The sequence below is a fragment of the Aquarana catesbeiana genome, linkage group LG02, assembly GCF_042186555.1.
Source record: "Aquarana catesbeiana isolate 2022-GZ linkage group LG02, ASM4218655v1, whole genome shotgun sequence".
Classification (NCBI taxonomy): Eukaryota; Metazoa; Chordata; class Amphibia; order Anura; family Ranidae; genus Aquarana; species Aquarana catesbeiana.
The window spans coordinates 59,803,986-59,826,985 of NC_133325.1; positions in this window are offsets into that span (position 1 = coordinate 59,803,986).

Consider the following 23,000-nt stretch of genomic DNA (forward strand, 5'->3'; position numbering starts at 1 on the left):
TCGGAGTAAGGGGTCGATCCCCACCCCTTACCACGTGATCAGCTGTCAGCCAATTACAGCTGATCATGTGATGTAAACAGCGCCGGTAATCGGCTATTTTTTCTCCTTGCGCTGATAGCGTGAAGAGAAAAAAAAAAGCCAATCACCAGCGGCTCTCAGAGAGACATCAGTCCTGATCAAGGAGAGCTCATCTGTGCCCACTTGTGCCACCTGCCAGTGCCACCTACCAGTGCACAACAGTGCCGCCTACCAGTGCCCACCAGAGCCACCTACCAGTGCCCACAGTGCCACCTATCAGTGCCCACAGTGCCACCTTTCAGTGTCACCAATCAGTGCCTGATCAACAGTGCTGCCCATCAGTGTCACCTACCAGTGCCCATCAGTGCCACCTTATCTGTCCCCATCAGTGCCGCCTTATCTGGGCCCTTTCAGTGCCTATCAGTGCCCACCAATGCAGCGTATCAGTGCCCACCAGTGCTGCCTCATCAGCGAATATCAATGAAGGAGAAAAATTACCTGTTTGCAAAATTTTATAACAAACTTTGAAACATGATTTTTTTTTCAAAATTTTCCATCTTTTTTTTTTGTTTGTTTAGCAAAAAATAAAAACCCCAGCTGTGATTAAATACCACCAAAAGAAAGCTCTATTTGTGTGAAAAAAATGATAAAAATGTCATTTGGGTACAGTGTTGTACGACCGGCAATTGTCATTCAAAATGCGTTAGCGCTGAAAATTGGTCTGGACAGGAGGGGGGTTTAAGTGCCCAGTAAGCAAGTGGTTAAATGTAGTTTTATTGGGGAAAAAATGTTTGCTTACACAGGCATTTGTATAGTCGCAAAAAAATGTATGACTCCAAGACAATGGTGTGATAACCTGGCAATGCGCAGAGGAAGAATGGTTGCAGCAAAACATCATCGGGATCTATTTATAAAAAAAGAGGTGCAAACATTCATTCAGCGAATCTACATGTACATTTGTGAGATTTGGGGGACAAAACAAATGTTCTTTAGGCTATTTTATTTTTCTGAGCATATTTGATTTATTATGGGCAGTAGTAAAATACCACATTATGGAGCTGAGGAACACAGGAAATACATGTTTGTAACAAGAGAAACAATGTAACAGTTCTAGAGAACACAAGAGAATGAGCAAATAAATGTAACCAACCAATGAGCAAATAAATGTTTCCAACTGTTACCTTTATCTGCTAATTCCCTCAGTATCTAGAATTATTACATTGTAGATTGTATCTCTTGCTACAAAGACGTATGCATTCCCTACGCGCCTTAGCTCAGACATCTAGACATCTAGTGGCCATAATGTGTTATTTTACTACTCCCCAGAACAAAACAGAATGCTCATTCAGAATAGAAAATGACCTAAAGAACATTTGTTTTGCTCAATTCACACAAAACGAATGTACGGCAATTTGTTAGACTAATGGTTATTAGGGATGAGCTCAATGTTCGTTAAGAACGCGAGTTCAGACCAAACCCTGACCGTTCAGAAGTACGTTCCTAAATGTTTGGCATGGGCAAACGTGGCAGCTCACAGCTGTCAATGGTTGCTAAGGAAACAGCAGGTGCTTGCACCCACCGTGTCATTACCTACCACTGACCACATGGCCCATTTACTCACATGCTCAGGAATCCCCGACCACAAAAGCAAATGGCTAGGGAAGGGAGACGTTACCTCATTGCCTAAATATGGCCACATGGTTATGATGTCTCCACCATCACCTCCTCATCCCTTATATAGCTGATGACAGCTCGGTTGTGTGTTTTATGCCGTGTACACATGACCGGACTTTTGAACGGACTGATCTCCTAAAGACTTTTCGACAGAGTTCCAACGAAACGGACTTGCCTACACACGATCCCACCAAAGTCCGACTGATTTGAACGTGATGACGTACGACCGGACTAGAATAGGGAAGTTCATAGCCAATAGCCAATAGCTGCCCTTGCGTCGTTTTCGGTCCGTCGGACTAACATACAGACGAACTGATTTTTCGATAGGCGTCAAGTCCGTCAGAAGGATTTGAAACATGTTCTATTTCTAAAGTCTGTCAGATTTTTAGACAGAAAAGGTCTGATGAAGCCCACACACGATCTAATTGTCCGACGGATTCGATCCGTCGGACCTTTGATGCCGAAAAGTCTGGTCATGTGTACACGGCATTAGTTGGTGGGCAACAGGCAGTAGACATTATGACGGACCATAGATTTGCAGTCACTGATGGACTTTTTGGGGGATTTTTTTTATAACCACTTCAATACAGGGCACTTTCACCCCCTTCCTGCCCAGGCCAATTTTCAGCTTTCAGTGCTCTTGCACTTTGAATGACAACTGCATGGTCATGCAACACTGTACCCATATGACGTTTTTATTTTTTGAGACAGATAGAGCTTTCTTTTGGCGGCATTTAATCACAACTGTTTTTTTTTTTTTTTGCTAAAAAAAATTAAAAACGCCAAAAATTTTGAAAAAAAAAGTTACTTAGTTTCTTTTATAAAATTTTGCAAATAACACATTTTTCTTCTTCACTGATGTGCGCTGATGAGGCTGCACTGATAGGCAGCAGCACTGATGGGCACTGATGAGGAAGTATTGATGGGCACTAATAAGCTGCACTGATGGGCACAGATAGGCTGCACAGATTGACACTAATGGGGCTGCATGGATAATCAGGGCACAGATGATCAGTGCCCTGATTATTAGAGTAAATGATGTGCTGACAGGCTTGCCAATTAATGGCTCTCCTTTCCTCCCATAGACACAGTCAGTGTGATAGGAATGCTGATAACCAGCAAGTCTGTTAACATGTGATCACCTGTGTTTGCACACACCTGGTCACATGGTAAAGGGCCACTGTGATTGGCCCTTTACCCTGAACTGTGATCAGCTGTGTCCAAAGGACATAGTGGTCACAGAGCGTGGCCGATGTGCGCTGTAGGGGGCACACAGGGGGTGGAGTGCTGGAAGGACGTCTATGGACACCCTCCCAGAATTAGCCAACCACACTGTAGCCATCTTTTGGCTATAGTATGGTTGGTAAGTAGTTAATACAATACTTCTCAAAAAAAAACTATTTGGGTGTATTTATTTCCATGTTAATTTTTTTTGTTGTGAATGAGTAGGGGGTACTGTGTACTCCTTACTCATTTACACGGAGAGGGTGGTATCTGGGAGGCCCATTAATTATTTAAGGGGGTTTTCAGATTCCAAAAAGCCCCCCCCCTTACCACAGACCCCCACAAACACTGGCCATAGTTATGAGTAGGAGGCCCTTATCCTCATCAACATGGGGGCAAGGTGCTTTGCTAGGCTGTATTCTTGGATAAGGGCTCTGGTATGGATTTTTAGGGGGACCTCACCCATTTTTTTATTTTTGCATGGAGAACCCGCTTAAAATCCATGTCAGACACTAAGGGTCTTGAAAGTATTTTGGGGGGCACTCTACACATTTTTTTTAAAGATGTGAGACGTAAGATGTGCTACAGCAAAAGTGGCATTTACAACTTTAAAGAAACAGGACACGGATTCTCCAAAGACCCCCCAAAAATACATAGCAGACACTTGAAGGGGTCTTTGTGCTTTTTTAATTTTTATTGAAAGGAGCTGGGAGTGTAATGTCATTTGCTGGCAAGTTTAAACACCTAGCTAAATGTCTGTGTTGCTACAGCATTTTTTGTACACAGAGATGTGGCCCTTCACAGGCAAGATTAGGGCACCACTAGGTATGTTTTTTCAAGGAATTGGGCTTTTTTAATGTTTCAATTCAAGCATTTAAAATGATTAGTGCTTCTGACCGAATGGAATTTTTACTTTTTTGTTGGTATTGATACTGTACATGTTCAACAGGGCAGTGACCCCCCCCCCCCTTCCAGATCCGGGACAAGGGATGGGCAGGAGGGATGGCTGCCTTGGGCACTGTGGTATCATGTGAGAGTTGTTCTATGAGGGGAAATTTGGGAAAGATTTTTGCTAGGAGGGGGAATTTTGGGGGGTTTGTGCTAGAAGCTAATATGGGTGTGGGGGGGGAGATTTGTGAAAGCAGAGGGGATTGGGGATATTTGTGCTTTGAGGGGAAATATGGGGGGATATGTACTAGGAGGGGGAATTTGTTTTTTTTGGGGGGTGCATTTGTGCTAGGGGGAATGAGACGAGGGGGTTGGAGGGCAAAGATTCTTGCTAGGAAGGGGATTTCAGCAGGGGGGTGGATTTGTACTGGGGGAATTTATGTTCGGGGGGTAAGCATGCAGATTAGTACTCAATTTTTTTTGGGGGGGGGGGTTACTGATACATAACGTTTATGCTCGCCCTCCCTTTAGTCTGTAAACTCCACGAGCAGAGTCCTCCTGTCCCTTCTGTATTGAACTGTATTGTAATTGTACTGTTCCCCCTTCTACATTGTAAAGCAATGCGCAAAATTTTTGGCGCTATATAAATCCTGTACGATAATACATCTTAGGGGCGGGGGGCGCGATTTGGCATGTTCACCCTGGGCTCTAGATGACCTTGTCCCGGCTCAACCCCCTTCCTTATCCATGCTATTTTTGACACCCCTTTGGCTATTTTTAACTTAACAGTTTTGGCTCCCATTGATTTCAGTGGGGTGGGAGGCAAAACAATTGTTCCTGCACAGGGTCCTTTTGGTGACTGCCTATGAAGAAATTGCAACTTGGTAAGTTCCCAAAAAGCTATGCTAAAGCAATGGATGGTTTAGCACACGATAACTGAAATATCAATGTTGGGAGAACCGTCCCTTTAAAATAGTTTAGCACTAAATCAAAATAATCCAAAGTAGTTCAGCATTGCATAGAAAATCCAATTTCTATACCAAATATTCCACTTTTTAATTTTCACTTTCCTAGAGATGAATGTTATAAGATAACTTTTTAGTGCCATTAAGTGGCATATGTCCTTGTCTAAGTAAAGCACTTGGCAGAGGAAGGTGATATATGACACAGTTGGAAGTAACACTGTCTTCCAATTAAAGTACAGGCGCTGTAATTAATGAGAACTGCCTTCAAAGGTTTCCACTGTACAGGTGACATGTTACTACATACAGCCATGTCGATTTTAACTACACATGCATATAGTATAGGGTACAACATTTAAAGCGTATCAAAAACCCAAAAACTAGAAGAAAATATTATATTGTACCCTACCTGATGTATTAGCTTCATTTGTTTTCTTGTTTTAATTTTTTTCCCTTTATTTTCTCCATGTAATTTTTGTCAATTACACACTTCCTAAAGACGAGCTTGATGTTCGAACAGAGAATATTATGGGGCGTTTGCAGGAAATTTGAATGCCCCATAATGCACTGCGAGATCGCAGTGCATTGCTGTATGATGATTGGCCAAAGCATCATGTGATGTCAGAGGGGGCGGGGTCAGCCGTTTAAGTCACCGGTGGCCCCGCTCTTTGCTATATAACAGCTGTCACCGCGAAAAGACAGCAGTCGGCGGGACGTCTCCCATGGAGGCAGAGTTTTTCTGGGGTTGTTTTCCTTGGGACCGGCAGTGCCATGATTGACGATGAATTTACATCGCAAGACACTTTTTTTTTGTAACCACTTAAGCCCTGGACCATTTGGCTGGCCAAAGACCAGAGCACTTTTTGCGATTCGGCACTGAGTCCCTTTAACTGACAATTGCGCGGTCGTGCGACATTGCTCCCAAACAAAATTGATGTCCTTTTCTCCACACAAATAGAGCTTTCTTTTGGTGGTATTTGATCACCTCTGCGGTTTTTATTTTTTGCGCTATAAACAAAAAAATAGCGACAATTTTGAAAAAAAAAATGCATTTTTTTTTATTTTTTGCTATAATAAATATCCCCCAAAAATATATAAAAAAAACATTTTTTTTCCTCAGTTTAGGCCGATACGTATTCTTCTACATATTTTTTGTAAAAAAAAATCGCAATAAGTGTTTATTGATTGGTTTGTGCAAAAGTTATAGCGTCTACAAAATAGTTTTATGGCATTATTATTATTATTTTTTTTTTTACTAGTAATGGCGGCGATCAGTGATTTTTATCGTGACTGCGACATTATGGTGGACAGATCGGACTCTTTTGGCGCGATTTTGGGACCATTCACATTTATACAGTGATCAGTGCAATTAAAAATGCATTGATTACTGTGTAAATGTGACTGGCAGTGAAGGGGTTAACCACTAGGTGGCGCTGTAGGGGTTAAGTGTGTCCTAGGGAGTGATTCTAACTGTGGGGGGAGGGGCTATGTGTGACACGACACGATTACAGGGAGCTGTGATCAGTGTCAGTGTCACTAGGCAGAACGGGGAAATGCTTGTTAACATCGGCATTTCCCCGTTCTTCCTCTCCGTGAGACGATCGCGGGTATCCCCGTGGACATCGAGTCCGCGGGACCCACGATCACACTCACGGAGGTCGTGCCACTTCTTAAAGGGCAACGTACAGGTACGTTAATCTGCCTGTACGTGCCCTTCTGCTGACGTATATTGGCGTGAGCCGGTCGGCAAGTGGTTAAATAAAGCAATTGTCAAAAACTGTTTGCTGTCGTTTTTACTTTTTTAACACTTGTTTGGTGAATGGGTGGGGGTACAATATATCCCATACCCATTCACGTGGGGGGGTGGGATCTGGAGGGGCCCCAGATCCCACCCCCCACGTTATAGGGGGCTTCCAGATTCCAATAAGCCCCCCTCTCATAGACCCCCACAACCAATGGGCAAGGGTTGTGGGGATGAGGCCCTGGTCCCCATCAACATGGGGATAAGATGCTTTGGGGGGATGTCAAAGCACCCTTTCCATGTTGAGGGCATATGGCATGGTATGGTTCGGGGGGGGGGGGGGGGTCGTTCAGCCTGCCAGGTTGCATGCTTGGATAAGGGTCTGGTATGGATTTTGGGGGGACCCCCACACCATTTTTTTTTTAAATTTTGTGCGGGGTTCCCCTTAAAATTCATACCAGACCTGAAGGGCCTGGTATGGATTGGGGGGGGGGCATGCCATTTAAAAAAAAAAATTGACATGGAGTTCCCCTTAATATCCATACCAGAACCGAAGGGCCTGGTAATGGACTGGGGGCGGGGGGGACCCATGCTGCTTTTTTCATGATTTTTTTATGTTTATTGCCGGAATCCAACAATACATTACAGCTGCGAGCAATTTTGAATAACATTTTTTGCTTTAGAAATGTCATTTTGCTCTGGTACTGTTCTAAACATGGGGAAAATGTGCTACTTTACTGGCATACTAAGGGGACCCCCCAGGCACGATATTTAAAGGAATATTTCATTTTTATTTTTTTTACTTTAAGCATTATTAAAATCACTGCTCCTGAAAAAACTGCTGTTTTAAAAACTTTTTTTTGCATTGATACATGTCCCCTGGGGCAGGACCCGGGTCCCCAAACACTTTTTATGGCAATAACTTGCATATAAGCCTTTAAAATTAACATGTTTGATTTTTCACGTTCATGTCCCATAGACTTTAACAGCGTTCGCACAAATTTTTTGTCTGTTCGCATGTTCTGGTGCGAACCCTAACCGGGGGCTGTTCAGCTCATCCCTATTCCTAGGGTAACAATGCTCACTCCTCTACTGTATCTATGGAGGGAGCCATGGTTGTCACCAAGACTGGTCCACAAACATGTCTGCATTTGTTCATCTCCATTACACAAGCGAGGATGGGAGTAGTAGTTTGTACAAATAAAATAACATTGTTTAAATCTTTAAAGGCAGCTTGCATATAGTGGCAGGCAGTTGCATTTGTGGCAGGGTCAATGGGTACTTGCTGTACTAGCTGAAAATATTCTTAGCTTGAAAGAGAAAACAAATGGAGTCACCATCTCATGTGATTTGCGGCCACCGCATTGTTGTGCAGATCACTTGCGATGTCTGTGCGATGCAAAGTCAGCCATGCAATTTGTATGGCTGAAATCACACTGCATTCGCACCAAAATGGTGCAAGACCCTTTTTTTTGGTTCGCACTGGAATCTAGACATGTGCACACTGAACTATTTTGTTTCGGAATTTCGGTTTCGTCCCAACAATAAATGTGTTTAGTTACTCCCGAAATTTGTTTTTATTTATTTTGTTTCATTAAAAAAGGCATTCGTACAAAAATCCAAATTAATTAAGGTCGAATCTGTCAATTGAGGGCTTATGGTGACTGTCGGATGTTCTAAGAACATTCGACAAAGCAGCTAAACTGTACGACGCCGCGATCGTACATTTCCGATCAAATGCTCCGCCCACTAACTATAGTAGAATTCTAATGTTGTTTGACTAGTAATAATTATAATTATTAATTATTATTACTAGTCAAACAACATTAGAATTCTTCTATAGCCTATGGGCGGAGCATTTGACCGTAAAGGTCCGCTTGCGACGATCGTATGTTTTTAGCTGCTTCGTCAAATCTTCATGTCTCTATAATGTCGAATCTTTTCTCTCTATGTTGAATGATCTTGGACTAATAGTTAGGTTAGGCACATTCAACCGCAGGTTCGATAGACACAGATCACTATTGTCACCATCATGTCAAATCTTTTATCCATCCATATCATACTGTTGTCGCATCGATACGAAAATATAATGGATACGAAAACAAAGCATTTTTTTATTTCGGATCTTTCAGATTTCGAATTCTGCGCACTCCTTATCATTTGTTAAAATGAACACAAAAATCCCAGAAGTTCGGAAGAAAATGCATTCGGACGAAAAACGGATGCACGTGTCTACTGGAATCAGATCGCATGGGTGTTCAGACCCATGCGATGCGATTCCACAGTTTGAACTGCATTCTGCAAACCGATTTGGGGGTGTCATTAACTTTGTATTGACATCCGCAGCAGTTTTCAGAGTGCGGTGGGAACTGCCTGTGAGTGAGATGTGATGCAGGAACCCGCACTGGAATCGCTGTGGTTCCCGCATCACACCAGTGTGAACCTAGACTCAAAGCAAAACGAAACTCTCCTAATCGTCATTAACCGCTTGCCGACCAGCCGCGGCAGTTATAATGCGGCAACATGGCTCAGCTGCGCGAATCGCTGCCATGTTACGTCAGCTCCTATTTTGACCACTAGCGCCCCCTGCTCGCCCACAGAGCCGATGCGAGTGCCCGGTGGTCGCGATCACCGCCGGGCTCGCGCGATCATTCAGGGCACATGGAGAACCGGGATCTGTGTGTGTAAACACACAGATCCCGGTTCTCTGAGGGGAGAAGTGACAGATTGTCTGTTCACACAGAGTATGAACAGCGATCTATCTCTTCCCCTACACTGTCCACTCCCCCCTTCAGTTAGAACACACAACAGGGAACACATTAACTCCTTCACCACACCCTAGTGGGTAACCCCTTCACTGCCAGTGACATTTTTACAGTACTCAGTGCATTTTTATTGCACTGATCGCTGTATTAATGCCAATGGTCCCAAAAATGTGTCAAAATTGTCCGACGTGTCCACCATAATGTTGCAGTCCAGATAAAAATCGCAGATCGCTGCCATTACTAGTAAAAAAAAAAATTAATAATAAAAATGTCATAAAACTATGCCCTATTTTGTAGACACTATAACTTTTGTGCAAGCCAATCATTATACGCTTATTGCGATTTTTTTTTTACCAAAAATATGTAGAAGAATACATATCGGCCTAAACCGAGAAAAAAAAAATTTTTATATATTCTTGGGGGATATTTATTATAGCAAAAATGAAAAAATATTGCGTTTTTTTTCAAAATTTTTGCTATTTTTTTGTTTCTAGCGCAAAAAATAAAAACCGCAGAGGTGATCAAATACCACTAAAAGAAAGCTCTATTTGTGGGAAAAAAAGGACTTCAATTTTGTTTGGGTACAGCGTCGCACAACCGCGCAATTGTCAGTTAAAGGTGACGCAGTGCTTTAACAGCGCAAAAAGTGCACTGGTCAGGAAGGGGGTAGAATCTTCTGGGGCTGAAGTGGTTAACTAATTTTAATCTTTATGCTACTAGTAATAGTAAATAAATAGGAATGTATGTTATATTTACTTCAATTTTACTTGTTGAAATCGAATTGCTTGTTGTGATCAACACAGACATTCCTCTGTTCAACAATACTCCTGTACATGTATTGGTCTCCAGTGTCTTATTCTTATGATATTCACCTTTGCACTTTATTCAGTAAAGTGATCATACGCAAGGTGCAAGGTTCCTCAGTGACCAATCAGTAATCTCACCTCAGTGAACCATTACCGGATTGGTTCCAGTTGAATACTGTACATAGCATATCATCAATGTCTTGTGCACTTTACTAAATAACCATGTTTGCATAGGGTTCCATAAAGAGGTCTACTAGGATCACTAATTGCTTCAATAGTCATGTCAAGCATATGACAACCCAAGCCATAAAACTAGAAGAGCCATTGTAAGGAAAAATTTATGGACCTACAGGCTCAATCCTTGAAGCCCAGGTCAACCAGGGACTGGTAAAACCCGTAGTCCCCAAGCTATATGAAGAGTGACTTTATCTGTATGACAATTAATCATCCATAGATAATGTAAGTCTTTGTCACTATAGCAGATAATATTCTATTCAGTAACTGAAGTATACATATAATCCAATTTATGAAGGCAATCTGCAAAGTGCAGCAACCCATCAAAATTAATCTTCCTTTCATATGACTGACGGAAAATCTGATTTGTTACTCTACTTTGCATGTCATCATTGCACTTTATACACAATCCTGCCTTTGCTATAAGTCTATTGCTACATCAGTTACTTTGAATTTTTTTTATGAGAATAAAATGTTTTTATAATATTTGTTTATTTGTATATATATATATATATATATATATATATATATATATATATATATATATATATAATGTGAGACATCACGTGTAGGAAATTCAGCTTGATGCATTTCGTCATCCAAGTGCGACGTTTGATAACGTCGCACTTGGATGACGAAACACGCCAAGATGAACTTCCTACACATCACCACCGGCTGAGTTAGTGGAACATACGTCATGTTCTAGGCAGCGACCACTATCCATATCTGCACAGAGTCGGTTTTTATGCCTTAGGGTGACGTCCAGTCTGTTTATAACAGCAATTTTATGGTTTCTTACTATGTATGATGCCGATTTTTAATAAAATGTTTGAGGATGTTATACTATGAGAAGCTTCTCTCTCTCCATATATTGCACACCTGCACTTTCTGGTCCTGGAGATTCTGAGTCACCATTGGAGGTAATCCACACTAGCGGGAGTAACCAACCAGAGGACAGTGCAGTGGGATAGGTCCCCCTAGAGACCTGCAAGCACAGCTGACTCCTTTTGCTATAAGGTAAAGGAGTCCAAGATATCTGGTGAGTGCGGAGTATTCACAATTTTTGCCCACGAGGTGGATGCACAGATATTAAAAGGATATGGAGCACAGCAGCACTTTTTTTAAAGAAAGGAATTTGTTTTGCACAGCCATCACTTTATGCACTACTAGTGTCATTGTAAAGTTTGCACAATATGTTAATGAACATCGGAAGAATTCACCGCAAAGATTGGACCTTAGTTGATTATGTATGTGATTTGTATGCCACCTTCCACCATCTTTTGATTCAACTTACTGATAGAGTTATAAGCACCAGTTGATTTATGTTTTTGATATGGTTTGGTTATAAACACGGAGGAATATAGCACTGGGTATTAAGACAAAATTAGGTGGAGCAAGCGCTGTCTATCTATTTATCTATTTATAGACAATTAATAAATAGATAAATATATAGTATTTGATTCTAAATTATATTATACCAATATATATATGTATATATATATATATATATATATATATATATATATATATATATATATATATATATATATACACATACATATATATATTCATATATATATATATATATATATACATATATAGATATATATATAGATATATATATCTATATAGATATATATCTATATAGATATATATATCTATATATGTATATCTATATATGTATATATATATATATATATATATATATATATATATATAATCAAATATGATAAATTATCTATAAACAATTTATATATGTGTATATATGCATGTGTTTTTATACAATTATGATTAATAATTGTTTATATATATATATATATATATATATATATATATATATATATATATATATATATATATATAGTTCATATATTCAAATTTGTTATAAACTGCACTTAAATATACCTACATTCACTTTCAAATCACTATGGTCTCTTTTTGTAATATTTCATTTCCTTTAAGACAAGGGCTGCATGATGCCAAAAAACAGCAACCCATAACGACCAACCCACAGTCATGCTTCACTAACTTGCCTGACCTAAACTTGTAACTATGTGGTTGATTTACTAAAACTGGAGAGTGCAGTATCTGGTGCAGCTGTGCATGGTAGCCAATCAGCTTCTAACTTCAGCTTGTTCAATTAAGCTTTGTCAAAAAAAAAAACCTGGAAGCTGATTGGTTTCCGTGCAGAGCTGCACCAGATTTTGCACTCTCCAGTTTTAGTAAATCAACCGCTGTAAGCTCATTGGTTGCCATGGGCTACTGCACTTTGTTCCCCATTATTGCTCTTCAACCAAATTTATGTTAGGATGTGCAAAGTGCAACTATAGCAACCAATCCAATAACTTCTCGTTATCTGACATGACTACTGTAAAATAAAATCTATTTGCCATGAATTATACTGTATTATTTTTTGCACTGTGGCACAGTGGTTAGCACTTCTGCCTTGCAGCACTGGGGTCCTTGGTTTGAATCCAAACCAGGACTCTGGTGTGTTCTCCCTATGCTTGCCTGGGTTCGCTCTGGGTACTCCATGTTCCTCCCACACTGGTAGGTGTATGACCCTAGTATGTATGTTTGTGAGTTAGGGACCTTAGATTGTAAGCTCCTTGGGGACAGGGACTGATGTGAATGCACAATATGTAAATTGTTGGTGCTTTAGAAATGCCTGTACAAAAATAAGATATTACAAATTTTATAAAAAGATAGAAACTTTTCATCTTACTTTGCCCTGGGATCCAATACAATAAATGACCATCTATATTGGCTATACAGGTAGGGATTGGGCTCCTTAACCACTTGCCGACCGCTGCACACAGAAGTACGTTGGCAGAATGGCACAGGCAGGCAAATGGGCGTACGTCCCTTTAAATTTGCCGTGGGTCCCAGGAACTCAACGTTCTTCGGTGGCCCACGATTGTGGTGTAGAGAGGCAGAACAGGGAAATTGTAAACAAGACATTTCCCTGTTCTGCCTATGGACATGACAGAGATCCATTGCTCCCTGTCATCGGGAGCAGTGATCTCTGTCATGTTGTAGTGAGCCCATCCCCCCTACAGTTAGAATCACTCCCTAGGACACAGTTAATCCCTTCATCGCCCCCTAGTGTTTAACCCCTTCCCTGCCAATGTAATTTATACAGTAATTAGTGCATTTTTATAGCACTGATCGCTGTATAAATGACAATGGTCCCAAAATAGTGTCAAAAGTGTCTGATGTGTCCACCACAATGTCGCAGTCATGATAAAAATTGCACATCACCGCCATTACTAATAAAAAAAAATTATACTAAAAATGCCATAAAACTATTCCTTATTTTGTAGACGCTGTAACTTTTGCGCAAACCAATCAATATACGCATTTTGCAATTTTTTTTACCAAAAATATGCAGAAGAATACGTATCGGCCTAAACTGAGGAAAAAAATAGTTTTTCTATATATTTTCGGGGGATATTTATTGCAGCAAAAAGTAAAAAATAATGCGCTTTTTCCAAAATTGTCGCTCTTTTTTTGTTTATAGCGCAAAAAATAAAAACCGCAGAGGTGATCATATACCACCAAAAGAAAGTTCTATTTGTGGGGAAAAAAGGACGGCAATTTTGTTTGGGTGCAATGTCGCACGACCGCGCAATTTTTAGTTGAAACGACGTAGTGCAGAATCGCAAAAAGTGCTCTGGTCAGGAAGGGGGTAAAATCTTCCGGGGCTGAAGCGGTTAAAGAAAACAGTCCAGAGAAAATACATTGCCATTACTGAGCTCTCCTTTATAAAATGCTAGTTGCCTGGCTGTTATAGTGCTCAAAGGCTTCAATACCTTCCTGGAAATATGCAGTTCAGGAGTTGTGACTTTTACAGTTCACGAGCTGCTTTCTTATATCAGGGCAGTAACTTATGCCGCATACACACAAGCGGACTTTACAGCAGACTTTGTCCGGCGGACTTTTCGATGGACTTTACGATGGACTTTCCGAAAGAACGGACTTGCCTACACACGATCAACCAAAGTCCGACGGATTCGTACGTGATGACGTATGACCGGACTAAAACAAGGAAGTTGATAGCCAGTAACCAATAACTGCCCTAGCGTCGGTTTTTATCAGTCGGACTAGCATACAGCGAGCGGACAATTTGACCGGACTTGAGTCCGTCGAAAAGATTTGAAACATGTTTCATTTCTAGGTCCGTCGAATTTTTTGGGAAAAAAAGTCCACTGGAGCCCACACACGATCGAATTGTCCGACGGACTCTGGTCCGCAGGACCAAGTATGCCGTAAAGTCCGCCCGTGTGTACGTGGCATTAGAAACATTTTATCTCCTGTTAAATGTTTGCATTTTGGGTATCTGCAATACCCATTATACTTTGTATTCAATTCGCTTTTTTTCTTTATATATACAATAAACTTTATTGTGAAAAAAAAAGAAACAGCCAGGCAATTAGCATTTTTAAAAGAATGTCAGCAAGCTATTTTTGCTCAGCACAGGTTTCCTGTAAAGAGTTATTGGGGAGTCCTTTATATTAGGAAACATATTTATATATTAGGAATCATATTCATGTATTTGCTTGGCTCATAAGACTTCTTAGGGGAAAAAAAGGGGGGTTTCTGTAAAAGAGCTTAAAATATTGATTTGTGGGACTGTTGTGTGATCAGAACATATAACATGCCACCATTATACATATACCTATAACACATGGTGTAGATGTAGAATGTATTACAAAGTGCTGACCCTGAGATGTGCTGCACCCCACAATACTGATCTTCATGGTCAATCACTGAGAACCCCCCAGCCATCCATACTAATAACAGAAGGTTGGCATTTTATTGGCTGCACACATCGATGGGCTGGAGAGGGCGCTATCCAAGTTTCCTGAATCCATCAATATCTGCAAGGTCATAAGGAGGTGAGAGTGCAAATTAGATCACTGACCTGCATTGGCTGGACTGGGGAAAAGATTCATCTACAAGCAAGGCTGACATTGGGGTGAAGAGTAGAAGGAAGGGTACAATACCTTTGCAGGTCAGCTCAGACACAGGATAGCTCCATCCTATGGAATCAGCAGCATCCAAGGCTTGGGTACCAGCGCAGCCCAGCTAGTGCCAGGTGGGCATTCACACAGCATTGCAGATCAGCACACAGAGCAGAGCTGGTAGGGTGATGGAGGGGGCAGCACACTGGGCATCCACTTAGCCCAGTCTATCCCTAACCATGCCTGTCTAATAGCAGCGCTCTATCTGCAGTCTCCTCCAATCTAATTGTCGGTTATGCATTATAAGAAGTGCGATAATACAAGGCTCTCCGGCTGCATGAGGTTCATTGAAAGTAGAAAGGAGAATGGATTTTCTAGACTGTGCATAGAGAGCTTGTGATTTTGCTGTGAGATAAAGCAGGGATTTGTTATCAGCAGCCCTTTAATCCTGTTGCAGATTTGCAGACATTGCTGTGTGCCTTGTAGAGGGAAAAGGTATCCAATTTTATTCCATGCAGCTGATAGTGCCTGCAGCATCACAGGAGAGAGAATAGAGAACAGGGGGGGGGGGGGGGAGGAGAGGGCAACCTGCATTGATTGATCCCAGCCTGGACCACAGAGCATCCTCATGAAGAGGCATTGATTTGTATGTCCCCCCTCACATCTCTCTCCTCTGTGTGTGCCAGCTGCCTGTGCCAGCTGGAAGTCTCGGATTAAAGACTAGAACAATAAAGCAGAGGATGGCCATGGCACTCGCAGGAATAAGTCCTGCTATTAACCTCCCTATTCAGGCTTCCCAAACTAATGGGCTCTGTTTAACTATGTGCAGCCTGACTGGTACTGCATGGGGGCACAGAATTCTATAACATTTATTATTATTATTCAGATTTTTATTATTATTGATATTATTAACACTTTTTAAAATTATTATTGATATTATTACAGTTTAAGACATATATAAATACCAAGAACAAAATGAACATGTTCAAAATGCTTACAGCAAGGACAGACTTGTTAGCAGTAAAATAAAATGATATATAGTAAAGCCTTGGTTTGAGAGCGTTTTGCAAGACAAGCAACATTTTTTAATACATTTTGACTTGATATAAAAGCGATGTCTTGATATACAAGTAGCGTCATTCCACAACTGAGTAAAAAAGAGAAGAGAGGCGCCTCTAATGCCGCGTACACACGGTCGGACTTTTCGTCTACAAAAGTCCGACAGCCTGTCCGACATACTTCCGACGTACCTTCGGCGGACTTGCGGCAGACTTTCTTACGAACGGACTTGCCTACACATGACCACACAAAAGTCCGACGGATTCGTACGTGATGACGTACACCGGACTAAAATAAGGAAGTTCATAGCCAGTAGCCAATAGCTGCCCTAGCATGGGTTTTTGTCCGTCGGACTAGCACACAGACGAGCGGATTTCGGGGTCCGTCGTACTTACGACGTAAAGATTTGAAGCATGTTTCAAATCTAAAGTCCGTCGGATTTGAGGCTAAAAAAGTCCGTTGAAAGTCCGGAGAAGCCCACACACGATCGGATTACCAGCCAGCTTTAGTCCGTCAGCGTCCGTTGGACTTTTGTAGACGAAAAGTCCGACCGTGTGTACGCGGCATAAGTGTAGCAATATAGTTACATTTATAGAAGGTACAAAATTTAGCAACATATTGCTACACACAAAGGCGCCTCTCTTCTCTTTTATACTCTGTAGCTCCTGCTGTATTTTTCTTCTAATCCCCTTGTGGAGGCTTCCATTTGTGGATGGGCATCTTATGGTTACACAAACTGGTCACATTGCTATAAACGGAACCTTCAGGATTTGAAGATTATTTGTGTGGAAGAATGGGTTAAAATCACACCTGAGCAATGCATGCGACTAGTTTCCCCAAACAGGAGGCGTCTTGAAGCTGTCATTACCAACAAAGAATTTTGTACAAAGTAGTAAAGTGGTTGTAAACCCTGTTACACCACTTTTACCTACAGCTAAGCCTATAACAAGGCTTACCTGTAGGTACCTTGAATATCTCCTAAACTTGTACAGTTTAGGGGATGTTCAGCATATGCTCTGCTGTAGACGTCATCGGCGCATGCGCACTGAAGAAACGGGCTGCTGTGAAAATTCTTCAGGAGTCGTGCCATGACCAGCAGCTCCCACGCACATGCATGGGAGTGATGCCATCGTGGCTCCGGCCAATGACCGCGCCAGAGCCGCGAACCCAGATGTAACTCCAGGGAAAGATGTCCGCGCTGTACTCAGAGGGCCGACGCCAATCCAGGGCATCGTTCTAAGGTAAGTATTTCCTGCGATGCATAGCTCATTATGCCTTTGTCTTACAAGGTTTGTTTTTTTGTTTTTTGTTTTGTTTTTTCTAAAGTTTACAACCTCTTTAACCACTTGACAACTGGGCACTTAAACCCCCTTCCTAACCAGACCAATTTTCAGCTTTTGGTGCTCTCACATTTTGAATGACAATTACTCAGTCATGCAACACTGTATCTTTATGAAATTTTTGTCCTTTTTTTCACACAAATAGAGCTTTCTTTTGGTGGTATTTAATCACTGCTGGGTTCTTTATTTTTTGCGCCGTAAAAGAAAAAAGACCGAAAAATCTGTAAAAAAATACATTTTTCTTCATTTCTGTTATAATATTTTGCAAATTAGTAATTTTTCTTCATATATTTTGGCCAAAATTTATACCGCTACATATCTTTGGTAAAAAATAACCCAAATCGGTGGATATTATTTGGTCTTTTTGAAAGTTATAGAGTCCAAAAGCTATGGTGCGAATATCTGAAAATTGATCACACCTGAATTACTGATGGCCTATCTAATTTCTTGAGACCCTAACATGCCAGAAAAGTACAAGTACCCCCCAAATGACCCCTTTTTGGAAAGAAGACATTCCAAGGTATTTAGAAAGATGCATGGTGAGTTTTTTGAAGTTGTCATTTTTTCCCACAATTCTTTGCAAAATCAAGGTTTTTTTTTTTTTTACTTTTTTTTTTTTTCCACAAAATTGTCATATTAGCAGGGTATTTCTCACAGACCGCATATGCATACCACAAATTACACCCCAAAACACATTCTGCGTGAGACTTTTACACAGTGTGGCCACATACAGAGGCCCAACATGCAGGGGAGCACCTTCAGGCGTTCTGGAGCACCCAGGCCGATTCTGACATTTCTCTCCTACATGTAAAAATCATCATTTATTAGCTAGAAAATTACATAGAACCCCAAAACATTATATATGTTTTTTTAGCAAAGACCCTAGAGAATACAATGGCGGTCGTTGCAACTTTTTATCTCGCACAGTATTTGCGCAGCAATTTTTTTTAACGCTTTTTTTTGGAAGAAAAAATGTTTTGTGCTTTACAAAAACCAAAACAATAAAGTTAGCCCAATGTTTTTGCATAATGTGAAAGATGAAGTTACGCCGACTAATAGATACCCAACATGTCACCCTTCAAAATTGCACGCGCTTGTGGAATGGCGCCAAACTTTGCTACTCAAAAATCCCCATAGGCGACGCTTTAAAATTTTTCACTGGTTACATGTTTTAAGTTACAGAGGAGGTCTAGGGCCAAAATTATTGCTCTCGCTCTACCGATCGCAGCGATACCTCACATGTGTGGTTTGAACACCGTTTTCATATGTGGGCGGGACTTACGTATGCGTTCACTTCTGCATGCGAGCACACAGGGACAGGGGCGCTTTAAAAATTTTTTTTTTTTTTTTATTGTTCATTTTACTTTATTTATTTTAGTTTGATGCTTTTTTCCAAAAAAAAAAAAATTTTGACCACTTTTATTCCTATTACAAGGAATATAAACATCCTTGTAATAGGAATATGGCATGACAGGTCCTCTTTACAGTGAGATATGGGGTCAATAAGACCCCACATCTCACCTCTAGGCTGGGAAGCCCGAAAAAAAAAAAAAAGATCCTGGCTTCGATCGTAGCGGTGAGTCGGTAGAAGCACCGCAAGGCGGCGGGAAGGGGGGACGTCCCCTCTCGCCTCCCGTAAGAACGATCAAGCAGTGGAACAGCTGCTATGATCATTCTCATGGTGTAGGGAATCGCCGGCTGAAAAAGCTGATATCTGAATGATGCCTGTAGCTGCAACCATCATTCAGATATCTCCGCACAAAGTCAAGGACGTTGTATGACGGCCGGCGGGCGGGAAGTGGTTAAAACGCTTTTTTTTTTTTTAACACAAAGTTGTCCATTTATACAATATTTTTACCACATAGCATGTACATACCAAAAATGACACCCCAAAATAGATTCTCCTGCTCCTCCTGAGTACAGCGATACCACATGTGTGAGACTTCCACAGCCTGGCCACATACAGAGGCCGAGTACAGCTGAGCATGGCTCAGCATGGCAGGGTATGGCGGGGTATGGCGGAGTATGGCGGGGTATGGCGGGGTATGGCGGAGTATGGCGGGGTATGGCGGGGGCATGGCAGAGTATGGCGGGGGGCATTGCAGAGTATGGCGGGGGGCATTGCAGAGTATGGCGGGGGCATTGCAGAGTATTGTGGGGGCATTGCAGAGTATTGCACAGCATTGCAGAGTATTGGGGCATTGTAGAGTATTGCAGAGTATTGTGGGGGTATTGCAGAGTATTGCACAGCATTGCAGAGTATTGTGGGGGTATTGCAGAGTATTGTGGGGGTATTGCAGAGTATTGCACAGCATTGCAATAGTGAGGGATGGCTGAGCATGGATGGATGGATGTCTCTGTGCAGCGCTGTGGGCACTACACATACAGCCCACAGCGCTGCAGACATCCATCCGTCCCCCTCCCCGCTCACTGTGTACCGATCGGTACACAGGAGGGGAGGAGAGGAACCGGCGTCATCAGATGACGCCGGTCTGTTTACATGTGATCGCACCGTCATTTGACGGCTCGATCACATGGTAAACGGCCACGATCAGCGGCCATTTACCGGGATCCGTGATGCGCCGGGTCCCCTGGACCCGGCGGTCACGGATGTGTTCGGGTGCGCGCCCCAGGGGGCGCGTGAGAGGGGAATTCTGGGAGGACGTCATAGTACGTCCTCCCAGCGTTATCCAACTGCCCTGCAGCCGTCATTCGGCTATGGGCCGGTTGGTAAGTGGTTAAATAGATTTCAGTTACCATGTTTAATACTTTTTCCATGTGTAATTCCATTTTATTAGACATAACTTCATTTCTGAACTTATTTGTTTTGGTTTCTTTGTATGAATGGATTGCATGGGCTGTTACATAGTTACATATTAAGTCAGGTTGAAAAAAGACACAAGTCCATCTAGTTCAACCATAAAATAAAATAATATCATACAATCCCATATATACAATCCTTCACCCACAGTTGATCCAGAGGAAGCTGAAAAACCCCAGCAAAGCATGATGTAATTTGCTACAGCAGGGGAAAAATTTCCTTCCTGATCCCCCGAGAGGCAATCAGATTTTCCCTGGATCAACTTAACCTATAAATGTTAGTTGCCATTATATTATGTACAATTAAGAAAGAATCCAGGCCTTTTTTTAAAGCAATGAACTGAGCTGGCCAGAATCCTCTCTGGAGGGAGTCTGTTCCACATTTTCACAGCTCTTACTGTGAAGAAAACTTTCCGTATATGGAGATGAAATCTCTTTTCCTTCAGACGTAAAGAGTGCCCCCTTGTCCTCTGTGATGACCTTAAAGTGAATAACTCAACACCAAGTTCACTATATGAACCTCTTATGTATTTGTACATGTTGATAAAAGCTCCCCTTAATCTCCTCTTCAAAAGAGAGAATAAATTCAATTCCTCTAATCTTTCCTCATAGCTGAGCTCCTCCATTCCTCTTATCAGTTTGGTTGCCCTTCTCTGCACTTTCTCCAGTTCCCCGATTTCGTTACCGATATGGGGTGCAAATTTCATGTCAATAGCAGAAATACATTTACCTAGAAAAATGGTGACGTGTTCAATACTTATTTTACTCGCTGTATATAATTATTCCCAAGTAGTGAACAAACAGCACCCATAGCCATAGGAGCTAATGCAACAGGACTGACCCAAATCGTTGAGGAGATCTAGAAACAAAGTCCAAGTTTGCAGCACTAATTTAATTTATTGTAGCCAATGTCAAATGCAGTGTGCTTGGAAACATTGTTCATTTGAAATTTGCTACATAAATTCAATAAATTACATTTGCGACGTGCAACCTTGGACTTTGTTTATATACAGTATGTGCTTTTTTTAAATTATATTTTTTAATGTATTTATTTTAAACCTTGTTAAATACTGAATTGTCATCTGATGGCATCCTAACATCAAATACAGTATATTTTTTCATGTTAAAGTATAGGTAAAGTATAAAGTATAGGTAAACAAATGTAACAATGCACTTCTCTTATTTGCCTAACAAGTGTTTGTGTGTGTGTACTGTGTGCTGCTTTTACTGGAGATCTAGTTGTTTATATTCCCTTCTTAGCAACTAGATCCCCTATCACTGAACACGGCTCTGTGCTGTTTACACTCACAGAGCTGTGTTCGGGAAGGATTGGAGCCGATCACTAGGTACCGATGACCAATCATTAGCCGGCACCTGGTGATCAGCAGCAGTGGCCGGTCTTTATTACAGGGAGATCCTGCACAGAAGCGACAGGGTTGATTTAGGTCGATTGCTCCAGAGTTTAGTAAATAAGGTGACATTTCACTGTAACCACTTCCTACCTAGGCCAATTCTGACACTTTGCTCCTACATGTAATAATCAGCATTTTTTTTGGTAGAAAATGACTCCCAAACATTAAATATGTTTTTTTTTTTTTGCAGAGACCCTAGGGAATAAAATGGTGGTTGTTGCAACGTTTTATCTCACACGGTATTTGCGCAGTAATTTTTCAAACATGTTTTTTCTTGGGGAAAAAAAACTGTTTCATGCATTAAAAAAAAAAAACAGTAAAGTTAACCCAATTTTTTTGCATAATGTGAAAGATGATGTTACTCCGAGTAAATTAATACCTAACATGTCACGCTTTGAAATTGCGCACACTCATGGAATTGTGCAAAACTTTGGTACTTAAAAATCCCCATAGACAATGCTTTATAAATGTTTACAGGTCACATGTTTAGAGTTACAGAGGAGGTCTGGCATTAGAATTATTGCTCTCACTCTAAGGCCTCATTCACACGAGGCGGACTCCATTTCCACGGAGCCCGCCTCGGTCCGCCGGCTCAGTGGGAGATCTCTCCGTTCATCTCCGCTGAGCCGACGGATGACAGGTCCCTCTCTGCTCACTGAGCGGGGAGGGGCTTGTCAGGCGCCGCTGCCGCCTATGGAGGGATTGGATGAAAACGGACAGCCTGTCCCTTTTAATCAGATCTCACCCAATCCGCCAGCGACAGATCTGGACGTAGGGCCATCCGTCTGCTTTCAGCAGATCGGACCGGGTCGGATTTCAGCGGACATGTCTCCTCTGACATCTGTCGCTCCATAGGCTAACATAGAGCGCCCGTTCAGGTCCGCCGTCGAAACTGACAGGCGGACCTGAACGGTCCGATCGTGTGAAAGCAATAGCTCACTTGTGTGTTTTGAACATCGTTTACATATGTGGGCGCAACCTATATATAAGTTTGCTTCTGCACGCGAGCACGCTGGGACTGTACACACTACTTTATTTATTTATTTTTAAATTGTTTATTTTACTTTTATTTTTCTATTTTGACACTTTCTTT